Source organism: Triturus cristatus, chromosome 9 (genome assembly GCF_964204655.1).
Source record: "Triturus cristatus chromosome 9, aTriCri1.1, whole genome shotgun sequence".
Classification (NCBI taxonomy): Eukaryota; Metazoa; Chordata; class Amphibia; order Caudata; family Salamandridae; genus Triturus; species Triturus cristatus.
In genome coordinates, this window is record NC_140592.1 from 319,644,579 (window position 1) to 319,655,983 (window position 11,405).

Consider the following 11,405-nt stretch of genomic DNA (forward strand, 5'->3'; position numbering starts at 1 on the left):
GGGCCTGTCCTTATGGGAGGTTACAAATTAAGACAATGCGGTACCAAGGAAGGACTAACAAACCTATTAACAAATCTGAAGCCAGCATTTATGAAGGCCAATGACACAAGCCAATGACAAATGTGGGCGGAGCTTCAAGTCCATACTTGAATACAACATGCCTCGCAGAGCAGCGCATGCGCTGCCCAGGCTCGAACTAAAAAAGGTGCTGCTGATAGCGCGAGGCTTCCCAGCGCTTCTCATGGCACAATAGGTTATAACCATATGCCAAAGGCACAGGATCTTTTTTTAAATGCAGAGTGTTAAAGGCATGATGCAGACCTGGGCACTGACCTGATTCCCGGGGGCCTGCATAGGGCCACAATGCACAGTATTGTCTTGCCATAGGATCTGAATCTGTCTTGGCAAAGTCACCACTAGAGCAGATGTTGTAGAACAACTCCTTACTTGATTCTTTAGTGTAAGATGGGCACTCCTGCATGGAAGGATTGGAGAGAGCTAGGCCATTGAACTCCCAGCTCTGTTGACTTAATATTCACCTAACACTTGTAAATACAATGGCGCCTATCCACAAACTTCATTATGTTTAGAAGTGCTACAATAGTACTATCAACGTACTACCACATGCTATTCCCAAACCTACATGCAGAGGTCTGCGCCTGCGCTGCTCTTATCGCCTCTACAGGAAGCTCTCCACCCCAGCTGCAGAGCTCTCCGCAAAAGTACACCTATGTTTTAGTAGTACACGTGGGAGGGACAGGGGAAAGGCTGGAAAATTGGAAATTCCTGCTGCTCAGTGGAAAGGGTTTTCAGAAGAGTGAGGAGTAGTTAAGGAAGGGCTCAGGAGACGGTTAGGGAAGGATATGCACTTACCCACAAAAAGTAAGTCTATTGCTAGTAAAAAACTTCACTCTTATAGTTGCTACAAAAAAGGGGCCAAAACAGGAGAATGTACTCCAGCTCAGATCTGGAATACGTTTAGCACCACACATGGCCAACCACTGATAAAGCAAAACCCAGCCATAGAAAATAATGGAGGCAGGGATTTGAAACAAAACCCCATAGGAAATAAAATTATAATAAATTAATATATTTAGACTTCTAAAAATATATTTAAGTGTATTTAAATGTAAAATAAATTAAATATAAATAAATATTATTTTTATCATAAACTATTGTAATACCGATTTAATGTATAAATAAATGTGCTTGATTAAAATAATAATTTTAATTAATTCCCTACATAACTTTTAGCAATTGTTACTACAGGTGACATACCTATATAATTATCTTACTTAAAGTAAATAAAATATATAAAAATAAAATTCAAATATATTGAAATGAATTAAATATTTATTTTAAAATTAAGTTTATTAAGCTGTAGCCTCTTTTTTAAATGTGTTCAACATTTAAAATAAATATATCAAATTCAGATCAGCTCAGAAAATTATTTGGCTAGAGCAATAAAAGACAAACACATAAATAAAACTCAAATACATTTAAAACATCCATGTTTAAATAGTCACCATTAAATAATAGCAGTACTCCTACCAACTGACAATTTCTCGACCATATTTATCCTTATAGCAGCCCGTAAAAATTCATAAACCATAAACCATCAAGTACACAACTTCAGATTGAAGTTGTTGAGATGAAGTAACACTGCTTTACATTGTCTTATATTAACGACCTTAAGTAGAGGTACTAGGAACATCTTCCTCGGTTTATCATATATCTTACAAAAGTAAAATAAGTGTAACATAGATTGAGTTGATTCCGAGTCACATGGGCACAGATCAAGCTCCACTGCCCTGCAGACAGCACTAGGATAGGAGACCAGATAGTGAGCTGAATCAAAACGAAAGTGAATCAAGTAGAACCTGTGTCTGGCGTTTTGAATGAAGTCGAAATAGGGATCAATAGCTTTGGTGGTTGAAAGGCAATAGTATCTTGCCACCAACCTCTTGATCAATTCAGTACATTCTTGCTCAGCTACAAGAGTGCTTAGAAATGCCTTTTAGTATGGGTTCCATCATGGATGTAGTTATACACTCTGGATTGCTGAATAAATCGGGTCTACCTATCTTAGCAGCAATCTTTTTGTGAAAGCACAATATGTAGCCACAGAGACAGAGCTAGCTTGGTAGATGTTAATCATGGTATCTAATGGTTTAGACCCTAACTTGACCGAGCAATAGAAAATAGCAGCAGTGGATTGGTCAACCTGGGACCTTCTTATCTTGAAAAAGTGCTGCCAGTTGCACTTTGTATCAAAGGGGACTCCCAAATATGTGAAAGTTGGTACACACATAAGCCTAACCCCTTTAATCAAATGAGTTTTAGTCTTTACATTCTTCTGACCACAGACCATGCTGAATGATTTAGAGAGGTTGGTGTTCAGATCAAGCTTGTTCATAAACAGAGTAAAAGAGTTCAGAAGCTTTTGTAGGCGCAAAGCAGTTTTTGCCATTAAGAGACAATCATCAGCATAAAGTAACATAGAGGTTGGTGTCTTTCCCACCTTCGGGGTCACAGCTCCTATATTGGTCAGCTTGCACTCCAAGTCATTGATGTAAAGGGTGTAAAAGAAAGGATCCAGGACACACCCTTTCCTGACCCCTGTTCCAATCCTAATTGGACTGGAGCACTGCCATCTAGACTGAATCTAATATAGGCGGTGAGATTATTGTTTCATTATCTAAGGAGATCCACTAGAGGTTCTTCTTTCCCAGTGATGTCACCAGCTCCCAAAGCCTAGAGTGACTCACAAAGGCAAAGGATAGGCCCATGAAGGTGAGATGGACAGAGCCTGTTGTTATGCTTGTGTGTTTGTTGATTATTAGATATAGATTCAAACACCGGTCAATGGTGCTAAGCCCCTCACAGAACACATACTTGACTTTAGAGAAGATAGAGTTATCCCTGGTCCATGACTTCAAACGGTCTATAAGGATTCTACTTAGAACCTTTGCTGTGGAGTTGACTAAGAATATGGGTGGTAACCAATTAGGTCTGGCCTGTCCCCCTTTTGAAAATAGGGGCAATAATTGCGTTTGACCAAGATTATGGAGGCCCTCTTTCATCTGCACTCCACTTAACATTAACTAGCAGAGGGGCCCATATATCTGTTTCCCCTGATGATGTCTATGGGACCCCTTCAGGGCCTAGCATCCTGTTGAGTGGGCTGCGTAAAACGGATGAAGTAACTTCTGCCAGGTAAAAAGTTAATTTGCCATTAATATATCATGTACCTACAGCATATGTCAGACCAGTGTCTCCTTCTATGCATGCAAAATTGTGTGTCTTTTGCTTTGTCCTTCTATAACAGGGCATTCATTGACATTAGAAAAGTGAGTTATCCATACCACAACAGGAATAGAGACATCAGTAATCACATTGTGGCTATCCCTATAATAAGATACGTTTACAGTCTTCCATAATAGGAAAGCATCATTCCTACTACTAGCATCTCTTAACTTCTCCAATGGAGCTTGTCTGATGCAATTTTTCCTCTTGGAAATCGCCTCTTCATACTGAAGCATGCATAGTCTGATTTTCTCCGGTACACGCAAAGTGTTGTTAAGGGCGGTATCAAATTCGCGATGCAGTCTAATTTAATCAAAATTAAAAATTGATCATAAAAGAATAAATACGCTGTTTGCATCATTTTTTATATTCGGCCGGGCTTTGCTCCGCCGCACCCTTGCTCCATTGACTCTTCTTGTGGTTGTGCTAGCCCCGCTGCCCTCTCCCAGGACTACATCCCCCAGCAGCCCTGCTACCTGCGAGGTCGCCGCAAGCGCTGCAACCGGGCGTCAGGAGGCCCATAAAGGTCAGGGCGGGGCCGAGGATCCTGTGGGACGCTGTTTGCATCATTTTCTTTTTTTCGGCCGGGCTTTGCTCCGCCGCACCCTTGCTCCATTGACTCTTCTTGTGGTTGTGCTAGCCCCGCTGCCCTCTCCCAGGACTACATCCCCCAGCAGCCCTGCTACCTGCGAGGTCGCCGCAGGCGCTGCAACCGGGCGCCAGGAGGCCCATAAAGGTCAAGGCGGATCCTCGTCCCGCGGGACGCGCGTGGGCGGTGCCGGGCTAAGCCCGGGCAAAGGGCGGGCAAAGGGCGGGCCGTCTGTGGCCGTCAGGGGTTGAAGGAGGCTGGACTGGGCCACTCCCTTTGGTCCCTATTTGCGATCCCGGACACCTAGGTACTATCTTACTGCTACTTGAACTTAGAAGCGCTAATAGAAAGATATATGTTTACTTGTTTATTTTGGTGTTGTCGTATTGTAAATAATGAGGACCAGATTCAGTACGAGCAGGAAAACTGCAGCAGGGGGGTCTGTCAGAGGTACTTTAGATCAGTTTATTACAAGGGCTGCCTCAATGTTAGGACATGAAATTGTACTCACTGAGCGGCGCCTATCCTCTGAATTACAGAAGAAACGTTCCTCCTTGGGGGCCATCCAGCTAGCAACTCCTCCCTCCCATCACGGCACAGGTATAGAACAAACATATGATATAGGTATCCCCCCACAATTACAAGACCTACTAGACCCGCAAGAAAGAACTAGGGAACCTATCACTATAGACATCAGTATAAGATCACAAACTGAAAGCTCTATTGAGGGGCAGTCACCAGCGATAGAGAGTAAGTCTATTACCAAGAAGAACAGCATAGCCAAAACACAAGGACTAGGGCCAGGCCTCCCAACAAAAAGAAAGCGTGGTGGGAACAAGCAAAAAGGAAGTCGAGTTAAAACCCCAAAAGTTGTCACAAGCCCCAGGATTATTAAAGACTCAGCAGAATGTACATCTGATCTGGATAATCTGACAATACGCTTCCATCAAGACCTAATGAGAAATATAGAGCAACTGGTTAAGTCTTTACTGTTACCTCTTGTTGAAAGGGTAAAGAGAATGGCGGAGCAATTGGGGTCCATTCAAGACATTAGTGCTGCTAATACAAATTTACTGAGGGAACTCTCAGTTAAAAGGTGCACCCCGAACCCTCCGGGCCCGGTGTTGATGCCAGTGTTGAAACCAACTAATCTTGTCAATAGTGCTAAGCCGTCACCCTCTACCAATGAAAACATCTTGGCTACACAGAGTATGAATATAGTCCCCAGGGAGGTAAGAGACAGTGGGCCTCCAAATAAGCAAAGTAATGAACATAGTAAAACTGGCGTGAGATCCCATACGAACAAAAATCTAAAAGGATTCATTCAGCATATAGATCTTCCACCGGAGGCTGAACCTTATGTCATTGTCTTGACTGGGGTCCCAGAGCTATTAACGGAGAATTTTGAAGGTCATCAGAATCTCAAAAATAAGGTTATGCACTGGTTAAGAGTGAATAGGCCTTTACCCCCTAATATAGATGGTGAAATTCTACATGTTAGAAGGCTAGGCTGGGTGGGACAAAGACCTAAGGATGTACATGGGGACATTATCATTATCAACTTTAAGGATTACAGGGCGACAAATCATATTAGAGACTGGTATTCTGAGGGCCAGGAGGGAGGTATATCCACTCATGACTTAAGTTATTTTTACCCACAGGCCCTAGTAGGAAATCCTCTGAGGCCAGGACACACAAACACCCGGACAACGGTAGGCCCTATGTTTAATATTGCTACTTCCAACCGCTTTGCCTCCCTCTCTGGACTGGAGGGGGTAGATTGACCCTCTGCCCCACTCACCAGCAAACACACCCCCAATAAGAAACTACTGACAGATGGAATTGGCTTAATGTCCTGGAATATTGCCGGCCTGTCCACCAAGTTTGACAATCATGAATGGAGGGAATACATAACTAGGTTCCATGTTATTTGTCTGCAGGAAACGTGGGTTGTAGATCATGACCCTTTCCAGTTAGAAGGTTATGGGTGTTTTGCCGTCCCCTCACAGAAACTTGCATCAGGTAGAACAAAAGGAGGATTAATTATTTATGTGGAACCGGAACTGGAAGGAGTATGGACTAATCTGAATTGGAACTCAGACTACTTCCAAGCCCTAGGGCTTCAGATAAACAGATTAAGTATTATTTTGATCAACTTTTATAATGCCACAGCTTCGAGCAGGGAAGGTTCAATAATATGTGATCTATACAATCATCTGACCACTGAGATTGATCAAAGTAAATCAACAGTGGCCCCATGTGTAGTGCTAGTGGGCGATTTAAATTGCCATCTGTGTCCAAACCTAAAACCTAGCAAGGGCGATTGGTCTGGGTGCACTGTGACAAAGGGATTGCACCTCGAACACACTGAGCAGGGGAGGCAATTAGAGAAACTCATGAAAATCCACACATTAAGACACACACTTGATCTGGTGGGCCTAGAAGAAGGAAGTGGGGTCACTCCAACATTTAAGGGAAGAGGGTGTAGCTCCATCATAGATTTTATATTAGTTTCCAATATATTCCGGGACTGGATAAGAGGGGCCACTATTGATTGGAGTATATTTAGTGATCATAATCCGCTTACATTATGGATAGAAAATTGGTCCTCCGAGGAAGTAATGAGAGGTGTACAAACACGTAGCTTGGAAAAGGTAAAGGACCAGGGGAGGCGTCTAAGATGGTCTAGAATAGACGGGGAGGCCTTTTATAAGTCCCTAATCGAGAAAGGCAAAAAAGAGATTGAGTTGTGCACCGATCCGCTTGCAGATGGCCTGGCCGTGACCAAAGCATTTGAAACAATGGCCAGCTTAATAGACAGGTTGTTAAAGTCTACTCGGCCTCAGAAACAACATAATGCTCCCAGATGGTTCAATAAAGATTGTTCACGGGCACAGAAAGATCTCAAAAAAAGTCTGAAATCAAGACCCAGAGATAAATCACGTATAGCACAGTGTAGGATTGCTTATAAAAAGGCTATTAAATGCAGGAAATTTGCTCTACAGCTCCAAACTTGGGGAGATCTAAGGGAAGCAGCGGACAGAAGGGACATAAGTGCCTTCTGGACAATCATAAATAAACCCTGTTTTCAGGATATTGCAGTTGGTACATCTATTGTCCCCGAGCACTGGTTTAATCATTTTAAAAGCTTATATAATTATATTACGGAGAACCCACAGGTAGAGGAGCTGTGCCCTTGGCGGGCTGCGATTGAATTTACCCTCGAAGAAGTCACAGTGGGTATTCAGGGGCTAACACACAATAAAGCACCAGGTCCTGATGGGATTCCCCCAGACCATTTTTTAAATAAGATAGAACTATGGGCTCCTATACTGACATGGGTAATTAATGTAGCCATTGCAGTGGGCATGCCACGGTCATGGTCATCGGCAATAATAGTGCCAATTTTTAAAAAAGGCAAAAAGGATGACCTGCAGTGTTACCGCCCCTTATCTTTAATTGATGTGACGGCGAAAGTTTTGGGTAGAGTAATTTTAAACCGTCTGTTAGACTGGGTGGAAGAACATCACATTATCTCAGACCTAAATGAATTGGAACAGGCATTATGCAAGCTGAATGTAGATACCCCAAAGGTGGGCCTCCGCTCTATCCCGGTGTTGTTATACGCCGATGACGCGGTCCTATTGGCACGAACACCGAAAGGCCTGCAGTGTCTAGTAGACGGTTTTGTTGATTTTATGGATACACTAGACCTGTCAGCCAATTTATCCAAATCTTATGTTCTGCTAGCAGGAACTAAACCCTGTAAAAAATTCACCTATAGAATAGGCACACATACATTAGAACAAGTGAAAACCTTCTCTTATCTAGGTCTTTTATTTGACGGGCTTTTAAATTTTAAATTTTTAATTGAAGAACGGAGCACAAAATTGGTTTCGTCATCTGGGGCCATAATGAATTACGGACGTAGGCTGGGTTGGTGGTCACCAGAACAGGTCATGCACCTGTATGGCTCCATTTGCTGCTGTAAAGTAATGTAAGGAGCAGAAGTTTGGGGCTTTGCCAGGGTTCGGCAAATACAGACTGAGGAAAATAAATTTTTGAGAAAGATACTCAAAACCCCTCAAAGTTCTCCGGCTCACATCATTCATGCCGAACTAGGGAGGCCATACATTGAGGACCTGATCAAGGCCAGACCTATTATGGCTTAGGATCTGGACCAATATTGACGCAGACCTAAGTAGGCAAATTATCAGAGATTGCATAGGTAGGGATAAGGGGATGTGTATCCCGTGGCTTAAATATGTAAAAACCACCCTGGAGGGAATAGGATGCATGGATCTCTTCACCAACCCCACCACAATTATTTCCCAAGACAAGAATAGAATCAAGAGTTTGCTCCTGGCAAAAGCTGTTGAGCGTAGAGCCTGAAGGCAGAAAGCCCACAGTTTGCGCTTACAGCATGGTAAAGACAGTAGATGGTATGGAACCATACCTTACTCTTATGCATAACGCACAAAATAGGTTTTTATTTACTCATTTTAGGCTCAACCTTATACATCATTTATTGGCGAACCCTTCTGGTTTTACCGCCACAGTTGAGCAGAAGGGTACCTGCGGCTGCGATTATAAATCTCCGCAGGATACCCTTCATTTTGTCTTATTATGCCCTTTTTATTCTTTTCCTAGGCGTCGCTTCCTAGTAAGAATATTAAAAAATGGCAAGTTCAAACAAGCTAAAGTTGCCTTATTATATCTACAAAGAGCTGAGAACCCACTGACCCTTGTATGTATAATACATTTTTTAAGGGGCGCTTTTAGATTAAGAATCACCAGAGAGTAGTTTGGATTAAAATGGGCTGAATGTATTTAATGAAAATGTTTTGGGGGGAGGAGCCTAGCGCGCATCCAAGATGGTCGCGTGAGCACAGGGCTCCCCGGACCCTTTCTGCTCCTCGGAATATATCCTGAGACTATCCTGATTTGGTGTATGGAATCTGGGAGATGAAGACCAGCTGATCATATATCTCTTTTCAAAACTCTAATCGGACCTGGGAATCCTGAGTTATCGTCGCCGGAACTTTTGGGACCCACCCGACGGAGGTGGCCGGGGTGAAGGTGACCCGTGGGGCCGGGCTGCAATTGAACAACAGCGGCCTCAGCGCGGTGCCAGTTACCGATTCAGCACTTTCGGTTTCGGTTTTGGCCTTCAGGAGATCAGCTGGCGTGCGTGCTCAAGGTGGCGAGGTGCCTCCCGGGCCTCTGCCCGAGGTTTGCTTTCATCTGCTACTGGCGGGTCTGACGCCTCCGGCCCCTACACCGACGGTTTGTGGTCCTTTCGCTGGCACCCGCGCACCCCTTGATCGGAGGTCCCATTGAGTGACTGCGCTCACATGGCGGGCAAAGGGGGTCCGGAGGGGCGCAAGACCAAGGCTTCACTGCGCGGGGGAGCGGTCCAGAGCAACAACATGGACCGCTATACCCAGGGCAGGAGGTCCCCTGGCGCTGCTGGCCTCTCCCCGGATGCTGCAGGGGGAGGCACGACCGTCGCTGCGGAACCTTCCCTGCAGGACATTATGGGCGCCATCGAGGGCATCAGGGAAACTATCGCGACGCAATATGAGGCCCTGGCCCGTAAGATCGACACTGTCGTGATCGACGTCACCCTGATTCGGGCCGACCTCTCTAAAACCAACGAGAAGGTCCAGGCCCTTGATGCACGGACCTCCACCCTGGGTGCGGAGGTGTCGGATCTGCGGGCCGCGCTTGGGGACATTAGAGTGGTCAACGACCATATGGCCCGGCGGCTTGAGGACTTCGAGGGACGGGCCCGACGCAACAATATCCGCATCATTGGGGTACCGGAGTCCTCCGACAGCCGCCCGGTGGACCTCGTGGTCGAGGAACTTATCCTGCAACAGCTGTCCCCGGTTGGCCTAAGCAAATTCTTCGCTGTGGAGCGGGCCCATCGAGTTCCGGGCGGCCGGCCGCGGCCGGGGGCCCCCCCGAGGCCTATCGTGGCTAAACTGTTCCACTACAGGGACCGCGATGCTATTCTGCAGGCTTCACGGACCCGTGGCCCGGTCCGCTACGAGAACTCGACCATCAATTTTTATCCGGACTTCACGCAACTGGTCCAGAAACAGCGGATGGGATTCCAAGGGGTGAAGCGCCGTCTCCGCGAGCTAGGCCTGAAGTACTCAATGATCTACCCGGCGAAACTTCGAGTGGAGCATGGAGAGCGGACAGCCTTTTTTGACTCTCCTGTGGCCGCAAGTGACTGGCTGGACTCGCTGCCGGACGGGGGTGGCCGGCCCGGGCCCTCTGGGGGCACCGCAGGTGACGGGTCCCCTTAGACTGACCTTTGGTCCTTACTTTTTGCGGCTTGGCACTGTACAGTTGGGTCTTACTTCTTTTGCATACTGTGCTTTACCAGGACCCGTGAGGGGTGCGGGCGGGTACGGGTCCCTTTCCTCCTCCGGGGTCTTTTTGTAGAATGGGGTTAATGGGGCGACAGGCACACTGCAAGTTGGGGGGGGTCTTTGGCCCGCAGGGGTGCAGGGTGGGGGGCGTTGGACTTGGGGTGGGGTTGGGGGGGAAGAGGGGTTGTTTAGTTGTGTGTTTTTTGTTTACAAGGCGAGGTATTGATTTTTATCCATATTTGGGAGCGGTGCTGCGGGCTGGGGGCCTCTTGAGCTATTGGATGGGATGGGGGGAGACGGGTTGAGGCTTATGTCATGGAACGTCAATGGGTTGGGGGACCGTATTAAGCGGGGTGTTGTACTGCAATATTTGCGTCGTTTGACTCCTGATGTGGTGTTTCTCCAGGAGACGCATTTGGTCGGCAATGTCTGCCATGCGATGAACAGGGGGGGATACCGCCTCGTAGCCCATTCTGGTTTCACAACTGGCTCCAGGGGGGTGGGCATTCTCCTGCGAACCTCCCTTCCGGTGGAGATCACGAGGATAGTCTCGGATGACAGGGGGCGCTATGTGTGTTTGACTGGGAGGTGGGAGGGGCAGCCCCTTACCCTGGTTTCAGTCTACGTCCCCCCGGGCCTCCAGAACTCCACCTTCACTGACTTGGGTCGAATGCTGCTTGACCTTCCGGACGGCCTCCTGCTCATGGGCGGGGACTTTAATTCTGTGGTTTCGGGTGAACTGGATCGTCACCCACCTAGGACCCTCCCCGCTGCCCAGTCATGGCTGGGTGGGATGTTGGAGACCTTCGGCTTGGTGGATAGTTGGAGACTATTGCATCCGACCCAGTGTCAGTTCACCTTTCATTCGGGGGCGCATGGGAGTCTCTCCAGGTTAGACTACTTTCTTATGCCCGCGGCGCAGACTGGTCGGATTCGAGAGGTCAGACACCTGGCGCGTGGTATCTCCGACCATTCTCCGCTGTGGCTTCTCTTTGACACCGGGTCGCGGTCCGCAGGTCGGATAGCTCCCATTAACCCCTGGTACCTGCGGGACCCTGTGACTCGTGACAGCCTGGTTAAGGCCATGGACCAATACTTCAGTGAAAACGAGGGGTCGGTGTCGTCTG